Raw genomic sequence first — 26,039 nt, 5'->3', positions numbered from 1 at the left:
TGAATCACTTTGCTTATGCATGTGTGTTTCAAAGAAAGTCTTTAATGGAACCAGTTGCCCTGTTCCGTAGATATATACAAAAAAATTGTAAAATGACTTGGTGTCAGCATGCTGGTTCTAGTCACATTTAAGGTTGTGATGATGTTTGTGTAAGTGCCTGTCTCTCTCACTCAAAATGGCCACACTTGAAGAAAGATCAGCTGCATGTCAATTTTGGGAAGTTTCTGGAAAGTTGCTTTCCGTAAACTGTATCAAGTTTTCTCATACAATTCTCCACAGCTTCCCTCATTAGCTTTGCACCATTCCTCCAAGGCACCATTCTCATGCTGAAAATGTGTTGCTGGAAAAGCGCAGCAGGTCAGGAAACATCCAAAGAGTAGGAGAATCGACATTTCGGGCATGAGCCCTTCTTCAGGAATGTTCATGGTATCATGCACTCAGCATGTGTGGTGGCAGTGTCTCAGTGGCTAGCACTGCTGCCTCACAGCACTATGGACCCAGATTCAATTCCACCCTTGGGTGACTGGTTGTGTTGAGTTCGTATTTTCACCCCATGTGTATGTGTGGGTTTCCTCCAGGTGATTCAGTTTTCTCCCAAAATCCAAAGATATGTAGGTGAGAGGGACTGCCAATAATGTCCAGGGATTTGCAAGCTCGGTGGGTTAGCCATGAAAATGTGGAGTAAAATAATAGAGGAGGTAGGTTTGGATATGAGGCTCTTCAGAGGGTTATGTGACTTGATTGACTGAATGTTTCCGTACTGTAAGGATTCTATTCACTGTGGGATAGTAAGGATTCCTAGTGCTGAGGCCATTTTGAAAGCTCAGTCTTGCACTTGGTCAAGAGCTCCCTTCACAGTTCACAAAGTGGGAGGGGAACGAAAAAGAAAGACTCCTGAGGGTACATAGGTGCCAGAAGCTCATTGTGAACAAACGTTCACATTCATATATGTATTACTATTTTAAATCATCCAATCCACCATCACTGTAATTGAGAGAACAAGCTTAGCCATAGTTATCATCAATAATTCTTAGAAACCTAGTCAGGGAGCACAACTGTTTCCATAATACCTGATGCATGTAATGTCTTCTCATTTTTCAACATGGAACCATTGCACACTGGAAAACCTTCAAACTGTTGAAAATACTCACTTTTATTCAACAGTAGCAAAAGCAAAGAAAAAAATGAGCAAAAATAATCTGCATTTGCTTCTGGGAACAGACATTGACAATTTTCAAGAAAGCAACAACAAATTTACAGTCAATGCATGATCGTAGCACATTGGCCATAGTGATGATAACTCCCACAGTGGCTTGCTTCATTGATCACAATTCTAATGAACCTGTGTGGGAAATATTAGAAATAGAACAGATAGACTCATAGAGTCATAGAGATGTACAGCATGGAAACAGACTTTTGATCCAACTTGTCCATGCTGACCAGATATCCTAAATTAATCTAGTCCCATTTGCCAGCACATGGCCCATACCCCTCTAAACCCGATCCCGAGTAATATGAGTATTTGACATTCACAACACAAATAAATGACAGTTTAGCATGGTCATCCTTTTAGTGGTACATGGAGAAATCCATAAAGATGGCCATGGAATGCCTCAACATGGATTTCTGATATGGGAGATATTATTTGGATGGATTCAGCACAAGCTATGCTCTGCAGATTCAGTAGGAGATTGTAAGTACAGTAGAATTACTGATACCTTGATCCCTTCCCTATCCCCTATACTACCCAAGAAAGACAACATTGTATATTAGAGAATGTCGATGAATCATCGCAACTCAACGGAAAAGGAAATCGATTCTGTGTCCTTGGGCTGTCTGTGAGATCATAAAGTACCTTTGTGAGTTGTGGCTCATGCATGACACTTCTTCAGTCACTTATCACAATGTTTGATTCACAGAGATGATCACTGACAATTGATAATGACCAGTGATTTAGTTAAGATTGCTTTGGCCGCAATTTGTGTTTCACCTGGTTGGTCACTACATGCATTTCAAGTGCAGGATGCTATAGTTATAGGTGATCATAGAATCTCTATAGTGCGGAAGCAGGCTCTTCAGCCCAACAAGTTCCAACTGACCCTCCAAAGAGTATCCCGTGCAAACCCATTTCTCCACACTTCTGCATTTATCCCTAACTAACACATCCCTAAACACTATGAGAATTTAGCATAGCCAATTCACCAAACCTGCACATCTTTGGATTGTGGGAGGAAACCAGAGCACCTGGAGGAAACCTGTACAGACATGGAGAGAATGTGCAAACTTCACATAGAGAGTTGGCCAAGGCTGGAATTGAACCCGGGATCAATTAGTGTTGTCAACCATGACAACTCTCTATTGTGGGCGGCACGGTGGCACAGTGGTAGCACTGCTGCCTCACAGCGCCAGAGATCGGGTTCAATTCCCGCCTCAGGTGACTGTCTGTGTGGAGTTTGCACATTCTCCCCATGTCTGCGTGGGTTTCCTCTGGGTGCTCTGGTTTCCTCCCACAGTCCAAAGATGTGCGAGTCAGGTGAATTGGCCATGCTAAATTGCCCGTAGTGTTAGGTAAGAGGTAAATGTCGGGGTATGGGTGGGTTGCGCTTCGGTGGGTCGGTGTGGACTTGTTGTGCTGAAGGGCCTGTTTCCACACTGTGAGTAATCTAAGTTGCCGAGCTTTATGTCTGTGCTGAACAGTAAGCAAGAGAGAAGTCCTGAGTCAAGTTCTAAAGGGGGCACGTCACAAAAAGACAAGGAATTGCAAGGCAGAGGTCTTGTGAGCATCCAAATAGATGCAAAGTGAATGAGCACTAAAAGAGGAAATGTGGAACCCTGAGATGCACTCTGATTCAATTGATATGATGGGGATTTTCTCTGTGCGGCATTACAATGAAAGATGGCAGCATTACGTCCTGTAATTTACTTTCAATGCACAGACTCTTAAGTCTGCACATTGGCATGCTCCAAGTGGCATAGTGGGAATGCTGGGTGACAGTGTGCTCCTAGGTGTAGCGTTGAAGTGGAGAACAGTATTGTAAGTAGGTTAAAGATGTAGTGATGTTGGTGTATTTCCAATAACATCATGAATGAATGGATGGGTGTGGCCCCTGCTCGTGGAATATAGCCTGAGATATTGGTAAATGTTGTTCAAGTTACTCCCGAAATGTTGACTTCTCACTTCCTGATGCTGCCTGGCCTGCTGTGTTATTCCAGCCTCCCGCCTGTTTGTTCAAGATGAAGGCCCAGAGGAGGAAATTGTAAGCTGGAGCTGCCAGGTACCTACCCTGATTTTTTTGTTGAAATTGCCACCATTTAGTTTCTAAGAAACTGCCTATCAATGAGGTGACATTACGGTCTAATTGCATAGAAAGGCGAACAAATAAACTTCTCCCTGCGCACTAGCAAGAAACTTACTTCACCATGCAAACTTTGGATTCAGCATTTGACTTTATTTTTTTGGACTTTGTGTGTCTAATTGCTGCAATTTAACTATATCTTCTCAACTGACTTTCCATTGCCTACATCAGGAGCTGGGAAGATTCTGTCTACAATTTCCTTACTGCTTCAGATTAGGATTGGAAGTTTGTTCTTACTGTTCAGAATGCATTTTTTTCAATAAAATATGTTTGCAATCCAGTTACTCTGGGTTGTGATCTACAAACATTGACATGTGAACTTTAATTTTTGTAAATTGAAATAATATTAATGTTAAAATCATGCTGTTGATGAATTGACTATCAAAATGACTCATTTCCTTCAGGATAACTAAGGGATGATAGGACTTTTTCAAAGACCATTATTTGTCAATATTTACAAATTTTTGGGACATTTTACAAAATATTTCTTCCACAGCGAGTTTTATTCACCAGGCTGTATTATATTGCAAACACTGGTGAGCCCTTGATTTTTCATCCATGAATGTAATGGCTAAAAACAAATGCTCACATTTCATAGACAAGTCTTTTTGTTGAGTGCCTGAACTGGACAAAATAATAGCAAAATTTTGAACCTACCATGACAAGCATGGTAAGAGTCCAAGGATAAGGATATCTATGGGAGAGGCTTAAATCAGCAGAATTAGATTACATTACTTACAGTGTGGAAACAGGCCCTTCGGCCCAACAAGTCCACACCAATCCACAACCCTCCCAGACCCATTCCCCTACATTTACCCCTTCACCTAACACTATGGGCAATTTAGCATGGCCAATTCACCTAACCTGCACATCTTTGTGACTGTGGGAGGAAACTGGAGCACCCGGAGGAAACCCACGCAGACACGGGGAGAATGTGCAAACTCCACACATTCTGAGGTGAGAATTGAACCCGGATCTCTGGCACTGTGAGGCAGCAGTGCTAACCACTGTGCCACCGTGCTGCCCACATAAGTGTCACTCCTCAGTTGCCTGAGACTGGAATCAAGCCCAGTTCCCTGGTACTGTGAGGCAGCAATGCTAACCACTAAGCCACTGTGCCACCCTGTGAATCATTGTGAATCATTGCACCAGATTCTGTTATAAGTATGGTGAGATGTGAGGTTGCCTGAGTCATTAGTGTTCGGAGAGGAATCCCCAAATATAATCTGTAAGTGAGGATCCATTCGTAGGAATTAATGAGAGTGCTGCTTGGTGGGTCTTTCAAGAACTCTGGGGAATACAGCAGCTAAAGGCAGACAGAAGCAGCTGGATCCAGTAGATAAATCATTTTTGTTGTACTACTTGTGATCCATGAGGAGCAGACATACTGCTCCTGGTACCTTGAGCAAATCTTCAGCAGCAACCAGCCACCGTGTGCCCCATCCTGTTCCACATCACCCACCGACACTCAAGATGCAATGTTTTCAGTTTCACCCTTTTTTACAATTGTTGGTCTGATCTCATCACTGCACTACCAGCCTCTCCACCAGTCATACCTCCCTGCCCCATTCTTCCTCATTACTAATCCAAACCTCTTCAATTTTCAATGTTTCATAGTTACTGGGATCTGTTTCCTAAACTGGCCAATCCTTCCCTCCATATCTAGGGGCAAAAATACCAATTCTTATGCTCCTGGCTGATTCAACTAGCTCAGCATAGGCAGTGGATCTGCTGTTATGTTCCAGTATGAATGACTCTGTTAATTGACTATAAATGCACTGCATCCATTGAAGAAAATGTGCAGATATCGACTTTACAAAAGAATCCTGGCAGTTACTTTTTTTCACGCAAAGGGTAATATATGTACAGAATGAGCTGCCAGAGGAAATGGTGGAGGCTGGTACAATTGCAACATTTTAAGTCATAGAGTCATAGAGATGTACAGCACAGAAACAGACCTTACAGTCCAACTCATCCCTGCCAACCAGATATCCTAACCTAATCTAGTCCCATTTGCCAGCACTTGGCCCATATCCCTCTAAACCCTTCCTATTCATATACTCATCCAGATGCCTTTTAAATGCTGTAATTATACCAGCCTCCACCACTTCCTCTGGCAACTCATCCATACTCGCACCACCCTCTGTGTGAAAAAGCTGCCCCTTAGGTCTCTTTTATTATCTTTCCCCTCTCACCCTAAACTATGTCGTCTAGTTCCGGACTTCCCCACCACAGGGAAAAGACCTTGTCTATTTATCCTATTTAAAAGGCATTTAGATTGGATTAGATTAGATTCCCTACAGTGTGGAAACAAGCCCTTCGGCCCAACAAGTCCACACCGACCCTCCAAAGAGCAACCCACCCAGACCCATTCCCCTACACCTAACACTACGGGCAATTTAGCATGGCTAGTTCACATAACCTGCACATCTTTGGATTTGTATGGGTATATGAATAGGAAGGATTTAGAGGTGTATGGGCCAAGTGTTGACAAATGGGACTAGATTAATTTAGGATATCTGGTTGGTGTTGACAAGTTGGACTGAAGGGTCTGTTTCTTTGCTCTACATCTCTAAGACTCTATGATCAGTATCTTGTCTAAATGACCATCACCATCCTTTAACAGTGAGTTGCATCTTACTTTTTCTGGCTAGGTCTGAATTGTATTGACTTTTTTAGAGGATATTCCAATAGCAACCCCCCCCCCCACACCCCCACCATCCAGGGTCTTGCGCGTTCTCTTGCTGTTTCGTACCAAGCTTACCTCATTAGTAATCAACCATGCCATTATGCCATCTTTCAGGCTCATTTCCCACCTTATCTTACCACAAGCCGTTCCTGGAATCAGTGATATCTACCCAAAGAGCAATATCTCTTGCACCTGCACCATATTTAAAAGTGCACTGTGCACTCAGATGAGCACTGTCAGTCCAGATCTCACTTGCACAGTTCCTGATGTTTGCCCCAGATTGTGAACCCCACTATGCAGGCAGGATTCTGGATATACCCCTGAATAATGATGTTGATGCAAGACGTCCTTCTCTCTCAGGAGCATAGGATCAGGGATAGGCCATTCAACCTCTTGAGCTTGTTCCACCATTCAATAAGATCATGGCTGACCTGTGGCCTAACTCCATCTGTGGCATAACTCCTAACACCTGCCTTCGACCCATATCTCTTAATACCTTAATTAACAAAAAACTGTATTTATCTGACATTTAAAATTAACAAGAGATCCTGCATACACTGCTGTTTGTTGAGAAGAGATCTACTATCCATCTTGTGCAGAGGTGCTTGGTAATTTTCCTCCCCAATGGTCTGGCCCTCGTTCTACAACGCTCAACCTGTGAAAATAGATTAGGTTAGATTCCCTACAGTGTGGAAACAGGCCCTTTGGCCCAACAAGTCCACACCGACCCTCTGAAGAGCAACCCACCATTTCCCTCTGGCTAATGCAGCTAACACTATGGGCAACTTAGAATCACCAATTCACCTGACCCGCACATCTTTGGACTGTGGGAGAAAGCCAGAGCACCCAGAGGAAACTCATTCAGACATGGGGAGAATGTGGAAACTCCACACAGACAGTCACCCGAGGCTGGAATCGAACCTGGGACCCTTGTGCTGTGAGGCAGCAGTGCTAACCACTGAGCCACCGGGCCGCCCCTTTCTTCTTTAACCCTGTCTTTTCTAGTTAATATTGTAAAGACTTTAATCATATCCCTTGTTGACCTTCTAAATTCTTGAGATAACAGTCACAATTTGTATAATCTCTCCAAATAACAACCCTTGAAGTCCAGGTATCATTCTTTTAAACTCGAATTGCACTCCCTCCAAGGCCATAGAGGTCATGACACTAGGCCTTGTCAGCCTGGTTTGAGTGAAAACAGTCCCAACTGTTTGGAGGAATGCACAGCACCTCAGGAAGAAGGTAATTTCTTTCTCCACTCTACCAGCATGAGTGCCATCTTCTCCCTGTTACCTCACACTCACTCCATCTCTGCGACTGTACCAACCTCCCACCGAGGTTCATGCTCCACCATTTTCACTCTTGCTTACAACATCTTGCCCACACTGTGTCACACAACCCAAAACCCGAGATCATTAATCCCTGCCTGCCCTCTGTGTAGCCCATTTAATCTCTTGGGACACTTCCCCACCTGCACCAATAGTATGAGCTGTGGCACCGACATTTATCTCCTGTAATACCCATCTCTCTTTTATTCAATGAGGTAAATCGTCCACAATAGAGGAAAAAGAGTCAAGATGGGTAGTCTGCTGTTTGTTATTCAACTCCACACCCCTAATGAGCATTCTATCTCTGTTTGGTCTGATCAGGGCGAAGACAGATATCGGAGGCTCCCCTTGTTTGAATGTGCTGGAAACTCTAAAAGAAGGCAATCTCCCATGACTTAGCTGAGGCCTGTTGATAACTGTGACAAGCTTCATAGCTTTGCGTCTGCACTAAATAGCATGGAAAGATAGCAGAAATATGAGCCTGGTACCTCTGTCTGAGGAGGCAGTGGTCATGAGAACAACGCAAGGAATGCTGTAGGGCAAGTGAACACTTGAGTGTGAAATGTCTGGTGTTAGAACCTGGTCCAGTCCATGAGCTGGGTGCATATCCCTGAATGTATAGTGTCCTTACTGCAGCATTTCAATGCTGGTACAGCCCAAAGTGTAGCATTGAAGTGTAGAAGCATCTTGTAAAGGGATCAGAGATATGCCATGAGGGTTCTTTGGGGGTTTACATGGCAGGTGCCCATGGAGCATGCCCTGAGATGTTTTCAGCATGGAGATGGACCACTTGCTGAGATATTTGTACCATCGATAGTCACAGGTGAGGTGCCGGAAGACTGGAGTTTGGCTAATGTTGTGCCACTATTTAAGAAAGGTGATAAGGACAAGCCATGGAACTATAGACCGGTGAGCCTGACGTCGGTGGCGGGCAAGTTGTTGGAGGGAATCCTGAAGGACAGGATTTACATGTATTTGGAAAGGCAAGGACTGATTAGGGATAGTCAACATGGCTTTGTGCGTGGGAAATCATGTCTCATGAACTTGACTGAATTTTTTGAAGAAGTAACAAAAAGGATTGATGAGCACAGAGTGGTAGACGTGATCTATATGGAGTTCAGTAAGGCGTTCGACAAGGTTCCCCATGGGAGACTAGTTAGAAAAGTTAGATCTCATGGAATACAAAGGAGAACTAGCCATTTGTATACAGAACTGGCTTGAAGGTAGAAGACGGATGGTGGTGATAGAGGGTTGCTTTTCAGACTGGAGTTCTGTGATCAGTGCTGTGCCACAAGGATTGGTGCTGGGTCTACTGCTTTTCATCATTATATAAATGATTTGTATGTGAACATAGGAGTGTTGTGGGGAAAAACACCAGTCTCGGAGTCAGAATCAGGGTTCAATGACAGAGTTTATTGGAGCTCTGGGGAGAGAAAGACACCAACAGCACAGTGGTCAGCTGCGAGTTTTCTCTCGACCTGGAGCACATGTCAAGAAACTTTTATACATCTTGTGATGCAACAGGTCAGTGATGACATTATTGTCTTTGTAACATGGTTTGTTTATGGCCATCATTGCAGAATTGTTGATAGTTTTGATACAATCTTTGTCAGTTCCTGGCAGACATTGTTAATTTCCGCGTGATCATCGTCAGTTTCAGTGTAACTATTGTCAGTTTCAATGTCTGCACGGAAATCCATTGCTGTAGTAATGGGTGCTAATCGCTCTGCCTGAGAAGGACGATTACTGCAGCCCTGGCTATTAGCATTTCATATTGGGTCTGTATCATGCTGTTAGCATTTCTATAAGAGGTGTTGGCTGGACCCAGACACTTTGGCGGGCAGTGTTCGTTATTCATGTGTATTCTCTCCCCTACCCACCTTAAACTAATGAACTGGGTTGTGAGTGCCTTGTGCTGGCATTCTGGTGGCTCCAGGCAGTGTCTGTATTAACTCTGCTGTTTCTCTCCATGTGGTGATCTAGCAGCTATCTTGTGTGTCAAGCTGGCCAGCTGATGGTTCAGCGGCCATCTTGTGTGTCTGTGTGCCTAATGTCAAGCTGCTTCATGCCATCCCCCTCTTCACCCTTTGTGGTCAAGGAGGTAACTTCGGAAATCTCCTGCAGACCACCCAATTGAAATGTAGACATAGGTCATCTCTAGGAGCTCCTTCTCCCGAGGGGTATCATGGAGTGCCAATTTCATTGGCTCTTTCCATGGTGACACTTGTGCTAGTACAGTTCTTGTCAGTAGCGTCTTCCAGCTGAGTTTTAAACACCTGAGACCCACACAAAATGCCAGCATGAATTCAACGAAGTGAACTATCGCGTGTGCTAAATAGGGTCCCCAAGATTTACCGGGCAACCAATTTAGCCAGCTGTTTGTAATTGTGGTTCCCTATTGAAAACTGTCTAGCTGGTCTCGAATATTCTTGATGGTTTCTGTAATGTTATAAGAGGCATCAATAACATGGGTAATATAATTGTCACCAATAATTGTACAAACTCCCCTTTGCTATGCTAATTGATAATCCACTGCGTAACATGTCTGCTGTGTGTAGAATCTGAGTTCATCCAACACTGTGTTAATTGCTTTCAGAGCTTTCGAGGTACTGTTACCTAGGATAGTTCGGCCACATACAAGATAATTTTGGTTTTTAGTGCTGATTATTCCTGCTGTGCTCCCAAAAGACAGAGATCCCCAAAATACATATCCCAGTGATGACCCCAAAGTGGTGGGGGCCTGCCAGCCAGCACAAAACCCTGACTGATGGAGCAGGTCACTATCCTTCTCCGAATATGTCCCCCGCTGGGCCATGGTACAGTAAGGGGCGCAATTGTCCCTACTGAGAACAGGTTTGGGAGGTAAGTCCCCTTAAATAGGAAAACAAATCCCATCGCCGCTCGGTGACAGGCATTGTCCTGTCCTTCTGTTTGTCTGTCCACCTATGTCGCCGCCGATCCCCCTTGCTGGTATGTATTGGGTGGGTATGTCCAGGTGACAGAATTGTCATGGGTGCATTGCACTGACCACATATGAACAGCAGTGACATTCAAGCATGCCTGCTTGCTGCAGGTGCAGGTAAACGGTTCCCCAGTGACTGTGCAGTGCTGATGAGTGCACTGAGTCTGGACACATGAGTCATTTTTTGAAACCAGGGCATAAATGCATTCCCATCGCTGTCCTGTGAAACAGAGTGGATAATTACCAGGTTTGAAATGGGTCTTCCCTTCCCTCGGCTGGCGTCCATGGGCCGGTGGTCCTATCCAGCTGCACACATCTACCCTGGAGTCCCTGCTTGTACTTCTCTATCTGCCCCTTACACCGCGCTCCCGGGTGTCTATTGTATACAGGTCACCGGGCGGTCCACACCGGGGTGGCCACAAATAGTGATTCCACTGATTGCTGCAGTGGGTAGCAGACAGTTTGGTTCCCATGCAAGATGAGGTGGGTTTTATAGAAGAGGTTATCCTCAAATCCTGACATGCTCCTGATAGTTGTGACACTTAAATACAATGAAATACAGATAGGTATATACATATTGCAGTTAAAATAGAGTTGACAGTTAAAGCCTTTGTTCCTATTAGGAGGTGCAGATGTGCCTTGTTCTGTTGTGTTTTTGGTACTCTCCCTGGGATGACTGTCTTGTCCAACTTTGTTGCTTGCACCTGGGGGATGGTCAATGACATTAGTTTGGTCAAAGAACTGGCTCAAAGGTAGAAGACAGAGGGTGGTGGTGGAGGGTTGTTTTTCAGACTGGAGGCCTGTGACCAGTGGAGTGCCACAAGGATCAGTGCTGGGCGCTCTACTTTTTGTCTTTTACATAAATGATTTGGATGCGAGCATAAGAGGTACAGTCAGTAAGTTTGCAGATGACACCAAAATTGGAGGTGTAGTGGACAGCGTAGAAGGTTACCTCAGATTACAACAGGATCTGGACCAGATGGGCCAATGAGCTGAGAGGTGGCAGATGGAGTTTAATTCAGATAAATGTGAGGTGCTGCATTTTGGGAAAGCAAATCTTAGCAGGACTTATACACTTAATGGTAAGGTCTGAGGGAGTGTGACTGAACAAAGAGACCTTGGAGTGCAGATTCATAGCTCCTTGAAAGTGGAGTCACTGGTAGATAGGATAGTGAAGAAGGCATTTGGTATGCTTTCCTTTATTGGTCAGAGTATTGAGTACAGGAGTTGGAAGGTCATATTGTGGGTGTACAGGACATTGGTTAGGCCACTGTTGGAATATTGTGTGCAATTCTGGTCTCCTTCCTATCGGAAAGATGTTGTGAAACTTGAAAGGGTTCAGAAAAGATTTACAAGAATGTTGCCAGGATTGGAGGATCTGAACAGGCTGGGGCTGTTTTCCCTGGAGCGTTGGAGGCTGAGGGGTGACCTTATAGAGGTTTACACAATTATGAGGGGCATAGATAGCATAAATAGACAAAGTCTTTTCCCTGGGATTGGGGAGTCTAGAACTAGAGGGCATAGGTTTAGGGTGAGAGGGGAAAGACATAAAAGAGACCTACAAGGCAACTTTTTCACGCAGAGGGGGGTACGTGTATGGAATGAGCTGCCAGATAAAGTGGTGGAGTCTGGTACAATTGCAACATTTAAGAGGTATTTGGATGGGTATATGAACAGGAAGGGTTTGGAGGGATATGGGCCAGGTCCTGGCAGGTGGGACGAGATTGGATTGGGATATCTGGTCGGCATGGACAGGTTGGACCAAAGGGTCTGTTTCCATGTTGTACATCTCTATGACTCTATGGTCACAGAAGTCTTTAAACTCTTTTAGTTGGGTCCAGTGCTTCCATGTGACTTTCCCTTGAATGCCTAGGCAGGCACAGGTGTCCTCATGTATTACTATGTCGAATGGCCCATTACATTTTGGGGCAAAGCCTGGTTTGTCAGGCAATGCTCGTACTAGGATGCGGCTTCCTGCTGCTGGGGCCTCAGGGAAGATTTTGTGTTCCCCAGCCTTGTCCTTTTTGTCCTGTTTGTCAGTTGCAGATTTCTGCATCTCCCTTTCAACTGGGCGCTTAATTCTATGACATATCGCCGAATTCTGTCTTTTAGCAGATCCACATCGGTATCACCTGTGATTATTGTCTCTGGAAATCGCATTGCTCTTCCAGTCATTAATTCATATGGTGGTAGCCCGATTGCCTGATTTGTGGTAGCTCTTAAGCTCATTAGTATGGCTAGCTGCACTTCAGCCCATGTTCTGCCTGAGGTTTGCATAGCCTTAGCTAAAGCAGTTTTGAGCGTTCTATTCATTCTGTACAACCCCTGAGCTCTGGGGTGGTAGGGGATGTGGAATTTTTGTCTAATGCCAAACAATTGGCATTCAGTCTTCATGACTTTTCCTGTAAAATGTCTCCCTTGGTTGGCGTCGACCTGGAGGGGTACCCCCCCTACCTAGGAATTACTTAGAAATATTCTGGCCACAGTGTTTGTAGTGCAGCTTTTGGTTGGGAATGCTTCTACCCACTGGGTGAATTGGTCTATGATGACCAGGCAGTAGGTTTTCCCACGGGAAGGTGGTAGTGGCCCTGTAAAATCTTTCTGAAGGTGTTCCCAATGTCCCCTAGGTCTGGGCTGGTGTCCCATCCTAACTTCGATGGATCTCCCTGGGTTATATTGTCCACAAATCATGCATCTGCAGCAGTACTTAGCCACGTCTCTTCCCATTCCCTTCCACCAGTATTCTTTCCCTCGGCTTGCTATCATGGCCTCTCTACCTATGTGGGAGAGCCTGAGGTGTAGTTCCAGCAATGTGTTCTGTATACATGCTGGTGCTACCACCTTGTCTGCTCGCCTCCAGGCACCATCCTGCTCTTTGAATGCCCCCCCTGCAGTTACTATTGTTCTTTCTCTTCATGCGGGGTGTTCTCCTGCAGCTGCTGAATTTGGATAGCGTCTTTTGCTAATTCAATAGTGGCTATTGCAGTCTTATTAATGGCTTCTTGTTCTAGGGCTTTCTGAGCTGTTTGGTCTGCTACATGGTTTCCTTTGAATTGTAGCCAATTTGGGCTCTCTTTTGCTGGGTCTTTTTGATGGGCCTTTATGTTTTACTACTGCAGCCTCTTTTGACTGTTCACTGACACAATATAATGCCAGAATAGTACCAGAAATGGTGTCCCCAGCAGTGGTGAACCCTCTTCTGCCCTATGCCACCATGTAGTGATGGACTACACCAAAGCCATATTGACTGTCTGTGTATATATTCACGGTTTTTCCTTTTGCTAGTTCGAGTGCTTTGGTGAGTGCTTCCAGTTCTGCTACCTGTGTGGACAGACGGCCATCAATCCTCCTGGACATAATTGTTTCTCACTTATCATTTACCTCAACCCATTCTGTTCGGGATGACCTTGCATTTGTACTTTTGTGACCAGTCCACAAGGTCTCCTCAGCTGTGTGTGTATGGGGGGGGTATCTTTTACTCACCACCTATCCTCATCCCCATCTATATCCTCACAGTTGTGCAGTTCCCCGCGTCTAAAATTCCCTCGGCTGGGTTTTTGTCCCATATCCCTAACTATTACCACAGATCGACTTGGGGATAAAAGCACTGCCTCCCACTTTGTCCTTCTCATATTGGAAATGGCCCTCAGTTTCCCTGTATTTAGCATCCCTACTAGGGTGTGTTTAGTGTGGAGGATGACATTCCCTGTCATTACTATAGGTTCGCTAACCCTAACAGGCCAAGCAGCACAGTTTAAGGCTGCCAAGCACCTGGGCAACCCTTCTGTAGTTGAGTAGTACCCTTCGGGCCTTCTCCTGCTATTGTGGTCCTGGGTGACCACTGCAGAGTAAACTCCCTCCCTCCTTATTACAGTGGATGTGAAAATCCTTGCTGGGATCTGGCAGCCCAGGGGCCGGTATGAGTTGAGTTTTAAGCTGGCTGTATGCCTCCTCCTGTTCTGGCCCCTAGGTTACATGTTCCAAGGTGGGCTTGCCTCCTTTAATTAGTCTCTGGATTGGTTCAGTCAATTTTATGAACTCTGGTATAAAGCTCCGACTGTAGTTGAATAGCCCCATGACCTTTCTGAATCCCTGACAGTGGCAGCTCATGGCATCTGTTAGGTTGCCTTCTTGCGGTCGCTGGACATTTCTTTGAGTCCCTGGGATATAAGGTGTCCCAGGTATAAAACTTGCCAATCTGTGCCTTTGTGGGGCTGACTTTTAACCCTGCAGTTGCCAATTCCTGCAATACAAGCCCTAAAGCTTCCTGATCTCCTGACTCGGACTCTGAGGCAATTAGAATATCACCGACACATTGGAGGGCAGTGCTACCCTCTGGTAAATCTACTCTCTTTAGGATGTCGCTCATCACCCTGTGAAAAATAGTGGGCCTGTTGTGGAACCCTTGTGGTAGGTGAGTTCACCTGCGCTGTCTGCCCCTTACTGTAAAATCAAATTTGTTCTCAGACTCAGGGTGTAATGGAATAGATCAGAAGCCATTGGCTATGTCTAAAACAGTAAAAGTCTTGTGCTCGGGGGCCAAAACATTTAAAATGGTGGACGTGTCTGCTCCAATGGGATGCAATTTGGGGTTATTTAGTCCTGTATAATCAATGGTGAGCCTGTAGTTCCCATCAGGCTTTACTACTGGCCACCTTGGGGGATTAATTGTACTTGTGGTTGCTTTCAGGATTCTCTGTTCCACTCGTCCTTGCACTATCTTCACAACAGCTTATTCTGCTTTGCGTTTTATCGGATATTGCTGGTGGGGCTCATGCTCCGGTCTGGGAATCCTTATCGGGTCTACGTTAACTAGACCTGTATCGAACTGCCCAGGCTCTGGGGACAGAGGCTTAGGTGGCTCTGAAGTCCCCCTTTTCAAGGTTCCAGTCCCTACTGGTGACAGTAGCCACTTTAATAGTTTCAAGGTGACTTGTGAGTTGCCCAGTCTCAGTCTTCCGACCATCCTGTCTGGGCCAAATCAATTTCCTTTTTGCACAATCGATTAGAACATTATATTCTTTCATAAGATCATTGCCCATTATGGTGCCCTCATTATTTTGGCATCCATAGAATCTCATGGGGATATGTATGATATTTATTTCTACAAGGGTAGTTTCACTTAGGTAAGCTGGTGCTTTATCCCCCCCTACCCCAGTTAAGTGAATCATTTTGTTTGTGTGGGGTAATAGTAGGTTTTTGATGGATACAGTGGCTCCTGTGACCACTAGCATCTCACATTTCATCCCTCCTATTACTGCGGGTACGTAAATTCTCCCATCTCCCTTACCCTCACAAATGGAGGCAGGTGGTGTTTGGGGGTGCCCTATGTTTTTCCCAGCACACAGCTTCTGTGTGTCCTGTTCTTTTGCAGTGGCTGCAGTATTTTACATTGTTCCATGGTCTATCCCCTGCTCGAGGGACCCTACACTCTCTAGTAAAGCGTCCCTCCCGGCCACAGTTTTGGCAGGATTGTTTCATTTGATTCTCGCTTCCATTCCGGGAGGCTGCTTTGTCAGGTCTTGCCTTTGTTGCAGGAGCTTCTGCATCCTGCACCCCGCTAGCCCACTCGACTAGGCCATCATAATCCTGGCACATTATTACTCCCATTTTCAGGATGGCTTGATGGGTGCTAGAGAGCCCATCTTTAAAAGCTTGGATGAATGCCCGGTCCCCACCGATGTGGGTTTGCTTTCCCTGAGCATTCCTGATAGATCCTAAATAATCGTTCCCTTCTTTTTCAGTGACTCCTTCCCCTTTAAGTTGCTTAATAAGTGTAATCCTGCTCCAGTTCGTGGCAACGTTTTCCAGCACCCTCTGGATTTCTTCTTTAAAGTCAGTGAAGGGGGCCTGCTGGGCATCAGCTGTGAGGGTGATGGCATGTGTCCACCACCCTTCCCTAAAGTCTCAAGCTGCTGTGGCATCAGGTCCGCCAGTGACCTGCCTCCACTTGTCTGCTGGGCAAGCTGCCCGGACCAGCTGGTGTATGTCCCTCAAGTGTAGCTGGTGCCCTACCCACACAATATCCAGCTCTTCCCAGAATCTGGTGTTTGTGCTCCAGGGCTGTAATTTGCCCAGGGAGGCAATAATCTGCTGCCTCTCCCCTGGGGTGAAGGGTTTATAATTCGCTTTGGGTTGTGACTCTGTGCCTCCTCTGGTAACGGGCGCTAAGTTATACTCCTGCACGGTTTGTCCAACAGAGGGAGCAGTTGGCTCCTGTTGGACAGTTTTGTAGGAGGGGAGACAGTCAATTCCTCTCTCCTCTCGCATTTTTTCTGAGGTGAATTCTAAATTTTTCATTCTGCCCTCCAGTTCTCTGACCTGCTCCTGGCCCTTTGTCCACCTACTTGTGGAGGCACTCACTTATTCAATTACCCCTACCTTTTTAGTTTTATTCCGTTTCTGTTTATGTATCCACTCTCTCTGTTGTGCTAATGTTTTGGATGGGTCCCAACCACTCTTTTTCATTTGCACTGTCAGCCCTTGTCTGTCTGCCTTACTTCTCAATAAGGGAAACCTGCAGTATCCCCGTTAGAACTTTGATCTGCCATTTAGCAGATTGTGTACCCCCGGATACTACTAACAGTAAAGTGTTCCTAATCCAGTGGGGGACTTCTCTACCCCCGGCAAATAATACTGTCCCAGCGCTGTCTGTGCGGCTGTAGCAGCCTCCTAGCAAGGTGTGCTCTCTACCAGTGGGACTTCTCTACCCTCCCAGCCACCTCTACTGACCCAACACCTCCCGATAGGCCCAGTAACCTACCTCTTGCCCGATGTGCTCTCTACTGATGGGACTCTACTCTCCTGGCCACTGCCACAATTAAAGCTCTGTCGTTCGACTGTGGACTGACAGGATATCGCGGTTACTCACAGTGTCCACGCTCCCCACCTTGATTGCATGAGCTCCACTGAGGTTTGGCTCTTAGTCAGAGTGATCAGCTCCTCTTCCTCACCATATTGGAAGTTACAGGTACAGACAGTATCTAACACTTTTTAAAAATATGTTTTTATTGGAAAAATAGATTTTGTAATATTACAAGTACAAAACAATACAATTCAAAACAATACAAAAAGAACAACCCCAGTAAAAACCAACCCACCCTTATGTACAACGGTATAAACATATATAGAAAAGTATAGAATAAGAAAAACCCAAACTGGCTATTTAACTAAATAAATAAATAATGAATAACAAACTAATAAATATTAATAACTCAGCCCAGCTAAACAAAACACTCATACATTTACAGTTCCTCCTTCCTGGATATTGGACTTGTAAAACCCAATCGTTACGGCTATATAAAAACCCTTGTTATTGTGTCAGATAAATCTGTGTCAAAGTATTTCATTTTGGGCTGCCATGTCTTATATTGCCTGCAATTCTGGTCTCCTTCCTATTGGAAAGATGTTGTGAAACTTGAAAGGGTTCAGAAAAGATTTACAAGGATGTTGCCAGGGTTGGAGGAATTGAGCTACAGGGAGAGGTTGAATAGGTTGGGGCTGTTATCCCTGGAGTATCGGAGGCTGAGGGGTGACCTTACAGAGGTTTATAAAATTATGAGGGACATGGATAGGATGAATAGACAAAGTCTTTTCCCTGCTGTGGGGGAGTCCAGAACTAGAGGGCATAGGTTTAGGGTGAGAGGGGAAAGATATAAAAGGGATCTAAGGGGCAACTTTTTCACGCAGAGGCTGGTACGTGTATGGAATGAGCTGCCAGAGGAAGTGGTGGAGGCTGGTACAATTGCAACATTTAAGAGGCATTTGGATGGGTATATGAATAGGAAGGATTTGGAGTGATATAGGCCGGGTGCTGGCAGGTGGGACTAGATTGGGTTGGGATATCTGGTCGGCATTAGATTAGGTTACTTACAGTGTGGAAACAGGCCCTTCAGCCCAACAAGTCCACACCGACCTGCCAAAGCGTAACCCACCCAGACCCATTCCCCTTCATTTACCCCTTCACCTAACACTACGGGCAATTTAGCATGGCCAATTCACTTAACCTGCACATTTTTTTTGGATTGTGGGAGGAAACCAGAGCACCTGGAGGAAACCCACGCAGAGTTTGCGAGAATGCGCAAACTCCACACAGAGAGTCGACTGAGGCGGGAACTGAACCCGGGTCTCTGGTGCTGTGAAGCAGCAGTGCTAATCACTGTGCCACTGTGCCACCGTGCCGCAGCATGGACGGGTTGGACCGAAGGGTCTGTTTCCATGCTGTACATCTCTATGACTTTATGACTCTACTTGTGAGAAAATCCACGGGAATATTCTCCATAACAATCTTCCACCAACCTGACAGGACCGCAGGTTGAGGGGGTGGGTGAGGGGGGGAGGTGTGTTTCGGATATCCAACCCAGCAAGATATTCTTTCTTTCACAGAATGTGAGAATATTGAAAAGTATTCTCTTATGCGAGTCTGCAGGAAATACAATAGGCAGCCCCAAAAGAAGAGAGATAGGGTCCTTTTCCGCTCTTATATCCAAAATCCTCTCCATTGCACCTGCCACAGCAATCCAATATGTTTGAAGCCTATCGCAAGATCAGAGACAATGGGTAAGAGTGCCCGTATAGACATTGCCCTTGGGACATGCTGAAGATGCCCCTGGTTTAAATTTTGACAAACAGTCTGGAGCCAAGTGGACCCTGTGGAGAATCTTCAGCTGTAAAGCATAGGTCCTATTGCAAATTGATATCTTCCTTGCATTCTCCCAAATATCCTCCCGTGCCTCTGAGGGAACTTCAACACCCAGCTCTCTCCCACAACCTGCAGAGTCAATTGAACTCGTCTGAGGAGGCACTCCCCAACTGATGATATAAAGTACTGACAGAAAGTGTGGTCTTAGCACTTAGCAACCCCCCACCCCCACCCCATGTCAGATTTGTAGGGATCAGTCAAAAGTGTGGTCTTCTGTTGAATAAAATCCCTACCTTGAAAAAAACGAAAGAAGTCTCTATCAGAGAACTCATACTTCTGTACTAACTGATCAATTGACATCATTACGTCTCCCTCAAATAAATTGCCCATGCAAGACAAACCCTGAGCTGACCAACATTTAAATCCTGAATCTATCATCCCCTGTTGAAAACCCAGCATACCCACTAAGGTATAAACAAAGATGTTTTGCCAATATTGCCTTCCCTCTGCCGAATTGCCCTCCAAGCTTTAACAGTATTGATAACTATTGGATTATGGTAGTATTCCCTAACTGTCTTAATTTTGTCCAAAAACAGCAAACTGGTAAGGGGATACCTTGCCTGGGAGGCTCCAATATCTAACCATATTGACAGAGGATCCCCACAAACCCAATCACTCATGTAGGACAAAAGCGAGCTTAGTTGCTAATTTTTAATGTCCGGAAGGTCCATCCCCCCCAGTCTGTGAGGCAGTTTCAGTTTAGCTAATTTAATGAGGGGCTGCTTACGATCCCAAATAAATAAATCAGAGGGAGCATCCATATAAGGTATAGCAAACGAGGGGGAATATTCATCTTAATAAGTGCTATCCGACCCAACCATGAGACTGGAAGTGCCTCCCATCTTTGAAGATCTTGTTTGATTTTATCAAATAATTGGATTCAATTAGCTTAGAACAGCTGATCCAGAACTGGAATAATGAATATGCTCAAATGCACAAAACCCACCTGTGACCACTAAATGGGAATCTATAGTCGTCCTTCGTAAGACTCCCCCCCACCCCCCCTCAATAGGCACAGCCTCTGATTTTGCAAAATTAATCTTGTACCTGAAAACGCGCCAAATGTGTGAATGCATTGTATCAGGCAAGGCTCTGAAATTGCTGGATTTGGCAAAACAAATTAGAACATCGTCCGCATACATCGAAATCTCATGTAATTTTGACCCCACTTCTGGAGCTGATCTATTGGGATTCCCACGAATGGCCTCCGCCAATGGTTCAATCTCCAACGTAAAAAGCAATGGTGAAAGGGGACAGCCCTGCTGGCTGCCCCTAAAAATATTAAAATTGCTTGAATGTACCCCATTGGGTGATGGTCACCGTAGAGAATCTTTACCCATCTATAAAGACTTCGCCCAAACCAAACTGCTCCAGAGTATAGAAAAGTAACAGTCACTCAACTCGGTCAAATGCCTTCTCTGCATCTAGAGAAACACCAATCTCTGTATTGACTGTTGTTGATATGCTTGAATTACGTTAAGCAGCGTCCTAACATTATTGGAGGATCGGCGACCCTTTATGAAGCACGTCTAATCCTCTTCAATATTAGAGGGTAACACAATCTCCAGCCTTAACGCAAGTCTTAGAGAGGATATTAAAGTCCACATTTAAGAGTGAAATAAGCCATGTATGAAGCACAGTCTTCCGGATCCTTCCCTTTTTTAAGGATAAGTGAAATATTGGTCTCTCTCAGAGATGGTGGGAGACAATCATGACTGTATGCATTATTAAACATATTGAATATAGAGCCTGACACTCTACTTATAAATTCCTTATAGAATTCACTGGGAAGTCTGTCAGGACCGGGTGCCTTTCCACTCTGAAGCCGCCTCACAGCTTCCTGCACTTCTTGCTCTGATAATGGGGCATTGAGAAAGGACTGTTGTTCGGGAATCACATCCGGGAGCTTCAGATCCTTAAAAAAAATTCCATTTTGGCCTGTCCCTCCTCACAATGCTTGAATTGGTATAATTTAGAGTAAAATCTCTGGAACACCATGTTAATCTTTTTAGAATCACATGTTAGGTTCCCAGACCCTTCCCTAATTGCCGTAATGGCTTGTGGAGCACTCCTTTTTCTGATGGGATATGCTAGGTATTTGCCTGGCTTTCACCATGTTTATATAACCTTTGCTTTGCAAAAACCAGCTCCTTCTTTGCCGTCTGCATGAGCACGGAATTTAATGCAGATCACAGTGCCATAATCCTCTGTAGTTTGACCAAAGAGGGTCTGTCAAAGTAGGCCTTCTCAGCTGCCTTCAACCGTGCTTCAAGGAAACTTTGCTGCTTACCCTTCTGACATTTCCCACTGGTGGAGTAGGAATTAACTAATCCCCTGGCATAGGCTTTGGCAGTTTCCCAGAGAACGGATGAATTACCAACCGAACTTAAGTTGATGTCTAGGAACACCCGAAATTCCCTAGAGAAATACTCCACAAATTTATTATCTTTGAGGATAAAGGGATCTATTCGCCACTACCTCGAACCCACTGTAACATCCTTACTTGTAACCATAAGATATACTGGAGTATGATCAGAGATGGTAATATTACCAATTCTACAAGATTCCACTAAATCCAGGGTTACCACAGTGGTCGGAAAAAAATCAATCCTGCTGTGACATTTGTGCAGATGGGAGAAAAACATAAAATCCCTACCTGTAGGGTGGAGATATCTCCAGGTGTCCACCAACCATAACTCCCCACACAGACCCACTAACTGTTTAGTTTGTACAGAGTGTATCGAGGGACCTTTGGGAAACCTGTCTACTGTGGGATCCATGAGACAGTTAAAATCTCCCACAATAATGATATGCCGGGACTCGAGACTTATCAGTTTAGAAAAAGCGTCTACCAAAAATTTAAGGGGATGAACTGAAAAGCAATAAACATTTAAAACACCATATTCTTCCCCATTTATCAAGTCTTTAAGAATTACAAACCTCCCATGTGTGTCTTTAACACACTGTAACAACTTAAATGGGATATTCTTCCCAGCCAATATAGCTACTCTCCTACTTCTGGTATTAAATGATGAAAAATAATCTTGATCAAAGCCATTCTGCTGTAATTTCAGATGCTCCTTGTCATCCAAATGTGTCTCCTGTAACAAAGCAATTTCCACCTTCTCCTTTCTAAGACTCAAGAGTACCTTCTTCCTCTTCATTGGTGAGTGATTTCCCATGATATTCCAGGTACACCATTTAATCCAATCATTAGCTATAATCTTCTGCAATAACATTTAAATTCCAAAGAGGAAGAACCCAAACCAAAAATCACTGAGCCTTAGTGTCACATGATCCACCAAAAATAAAAACTACACAAACTAAAACCACTACATTTAACAAACCTACAAAACTATTAAAAATTGACAACAACGAAAACCAAAAAACAAACCAACATATAAAGCACCAACAGTGAGGAGTAAGGGAACTCCCCCTGCTATGAGGGGGCAATTACCCAACCCAAACTATACATAAATAGCATTTAACCATCCCAACCATCTTCACTTCTCCCAGCTAGAGCTGCACTGCAAACACAAGTAGAAAAGAGTAAACACCCTATCGAATAGCAATATGAATTTTAAAAATTTATTTTAAAAAAGAGGAATAAATACACCCATCCTTTGTATATCCTAACTTAGATATTAAAAATGTACATCTCAACCCATCCAAACAGTTTAAACCAAATTAATATCAATAGAGGAGAAAAAAAAAGAAAAATAAAGCTCCAACTGGACTCCCTCCGTTTCTTTAACAGAATGATAAACACATACCAAAACAACACTATTTGTACATACCAAAGTTGTTCAAATTTAGGTTAATTTGTCCACAAAGTCTCTTGCCTTCTCCAACATGTCAAAGAGATGTAAGGATCCATCGAAGGTGACTAAGGCACTACCGGATACCTCAGGGAGTACTGAATCCCAAGCTCCCTCAGTCTTCTCTTGACACCGTCGTAAGATTTTCATTTCAGGATCATCGCCGCTGAGAAGTCCTGAAAGAACATGATCTTAGAGCCCTCGTAAATTAGGACCTTCGGATCCTTCCCCTGGAGTCTGGAAACCTCCATTAATCTCTCCTTATCCCGGTAATGATGGAACCGCACCAGGAGAGGATGAGGATGTTGACCCATACCGATCTCCGCGCTGCGACCCAGTGAGCCCTCTCTATTTTTAATCCTCTCATGCCAGCCTCCAAGTCAAGGAATATCGGCAGCCAGTCCTCGACAAATTCCGCAGGCCGCTCACCTTCCTTACCCTCAGACAAAACAATGATCCGAATGTTTTCTCCTCTGCCCCTGTTCTCGAGATCATCTACTTGGTCACGGAAATTACAGGCCTGCGTCTCCAGGGCTTGGAGCCTGTCGTTGGATAAACTGGCATCAGCTTCCACCACTGTGACCCTGTGCTCCACCTCATCCGTCCTCTTCTCCAGGTCTCCCAGCTGCTGCTTATGCTTCTGCAGCATGAGAGAGACTGGAGCCAGCTTCTCTTCAATTTGTTTTCCCAGCATCTCGTGAGATTTTGCGAGCTCATTCACCAGGTACTGAAAAGTAATCGACTCCGAAGATCCTGCAGACTGAACTGCAGACCCAGCCTCGGATGCTCCTCCTCCCTTTTTTGGCATCTCTGGATGGCTGAAAATGCAGGTAAGTCAACTTTTCAAAGTTTCTTAGGACTCCGCGATCTTTCCAGAGTCCCAAGATATCGCGACAGTCTGGGTTGGGCAGGTTAAAGGTTCGTCCTGCTTGTGCTGCAATGCGGAGCTCTGCAGTGCAATCTTCTTAGATCGCCACCATCTTGGATTCCCCTAGCACCTAACTTTTAACTTAAACTCTAATCAGACTCTGCGTTATTTGCCCGACCAGAGTCCAATGTTACCTGACTTTGCCACTTGTGCTTCACAGCTCCTTAGCGCCTCAATTCCCACTTCAAATCCCAACCTTCACACTGGGGGGGCTACCCCTCTTAATAACCAGTTTAGGGCAGAGCTTTTGAGATAGGCACTACCTTGTCCTCTGGCTGTTTCAGCACGAGCGGCATATTCTTAAAGCAGTTAATACAGTTAAACAGATATTCTCCACAGACAAGCACTTAAAAATTTTTGACTCAGTACTGTAGCAAATTAGACATTTAAACTGTGTCATTGGCCCGGTCTGACTCTTCCTGTTTGCAGGTACAAATTGTTTCTTACCCCGGTCTCCCACTCGTGGCCTTCAACCAGGGCACCAGTAAGAAGAACCCTGCTCGCAGCACCCATTGCTGTGGGGAGTCAGAATCCAGGTTCAATGATAGAGTTTATTGCACAAGGAAATACCGGAGCTCCGGGGAGAGAAAGACACCAACAGCACAGTGGTCAGCTGCGAGTCTTCTCTCAACCTGGAGCACATGTCAAGAAACTTTTTTACATCTTGTGATACGATAGGTCAATGATGAGACTATTGTCTTTGTAACATGGTTTGTTTATGGCAATCATTGCAGAATCGTTGATAGTTTCGATACAGTCTTTGTCAGTTCCAGTGCAGCCTTTGTTAACTTCCACGTGGTCATTTTCACTTTCAGTGTAGTCATTGTCAGTTTCACTGTCTGCATGGAAATTCATTGCTTTAGTAATGGGCACTAATCGCTCTGCCTGAGAAGGAAGCCCTGGCTATTAGCATTTCATATTGAGTCTGTATCATGCTGTTAGCATTTCTACAAGAGGTGTTGGCTGGACCCAGCCACTTCGGCGGGCAGTGATCATTACTCATGTGTATTTTCTACCCTACCCACCTTAAACTAATGAACTGGGTTGTGAGTGCCTTGTGCTGGCATTCTGGTGGCTCCAGGCAGTGTTTGTATCTGCTCTGCTGTTTCTCTCCATATGGTGATCTGGCAGCCATCTTGTGAGTCAGGTTGGCCAGCTGATGGCCATCTTGTGTGTCTGTGTCCTTAGTGTCACTCCTGCCTGTACCATCTTCCTCTTCAGGAGATATAGTTAGTAAGTTTGCAAATGACATCAAAATTGGAGGTGTAATGGACAGTGAAGAAGGTTACCTCAGAGTACACAGGGATCTTGATCAGATAGGCCAATAGGCTGAGGAGTGGCAGATGGAGTTTAATTTAGATAAATGCAAGGTGCCCCTTTTTGGGAAAGGGAACCCAAGCAGGATCTATACACTTAATGGTAAGGTCCTAGGGAGTGTTGCTGAACAAAGAGACCTTGGAGCGCAGGTTCATAGCTCCTTGAAAGTAGAGTTGCAGGTAGGTAGGATAGTGAAGAAGGTGTTTGGTATGCTTTCCTTTAGTGGTCAGAGCATTGAGTGCAGGAGTTGGGAGGTCATGTTGAAGCTCTACAGGACATTGGTTAGGCCACATTTGGAATATTGCATGCAATTCTGGTCTCCTTCCTATCAGAAAGATGTTGTGAAACTTGAAAGGGTTCCAATAAGATTTACAAGGATGTTACCAGGGTTAGAGGATTTGAGCCAAATGGAGAGGTTGAATAGTTTGGAGCTGCTTTCCCTGGAGGGTTGGAGGCTAAGAGGTGACCATACAGAGATTTATGAAATCATGAGGGCATGGATAGGATAAATATACAAGGGTGGAAGATTCCAGAACTACAGGTTTAGGGTGAGAGGGGAAACATATAAAAGAGTCCTAAGGGGCAACCTTTCCATACAGAGGAATGAGCTGCCAGAGGGAATGGTGGAGGCTGGTACAATTACAACATTTAAAAGGCATCTGTATGGGTATATGAATAGGAGGGGTTTGGAGGGATATGGGCCAATTGCTGGCAAATGGGACTAGATTAGGTTCGGATATCTGGTTGGCATGGCTAAGCTAGACTGTTTCCGTGCTATACATCTCTATGACTGAATCCATGAGGTGAAGGTGTTCATTTTAGATTCCTTTTTAAGTTTACTGACTTTGAGCTTGTTTGCAAGATGGGATCCTGAATATTAATGAGGAAAGTTGTGTCATTAACAAGATGTTTAACAATTGTTAATCCCTGTCAAGTAGCA

The sequence above is a fragment of the Hemiscyllium ocellatum genome, chromosome 3, assembly GCF_020745735.1.
Source record: "Hemiscyllium ocellatum isolate sHemOce1 chromosome 3, sHemOce1.pat.X.cur, whole genome shotgun sequence".
NCBI classification, from domain to species: Eukaryota; Metazoa; Chordata; class Chondrichthyes; order Orectolobiformes; family Hemiscylliidae; genus Hemiscyllium; species Hemiscyllium ocellatum.
Note: the sequence above shows the minus strand (reverse complement) of the source record.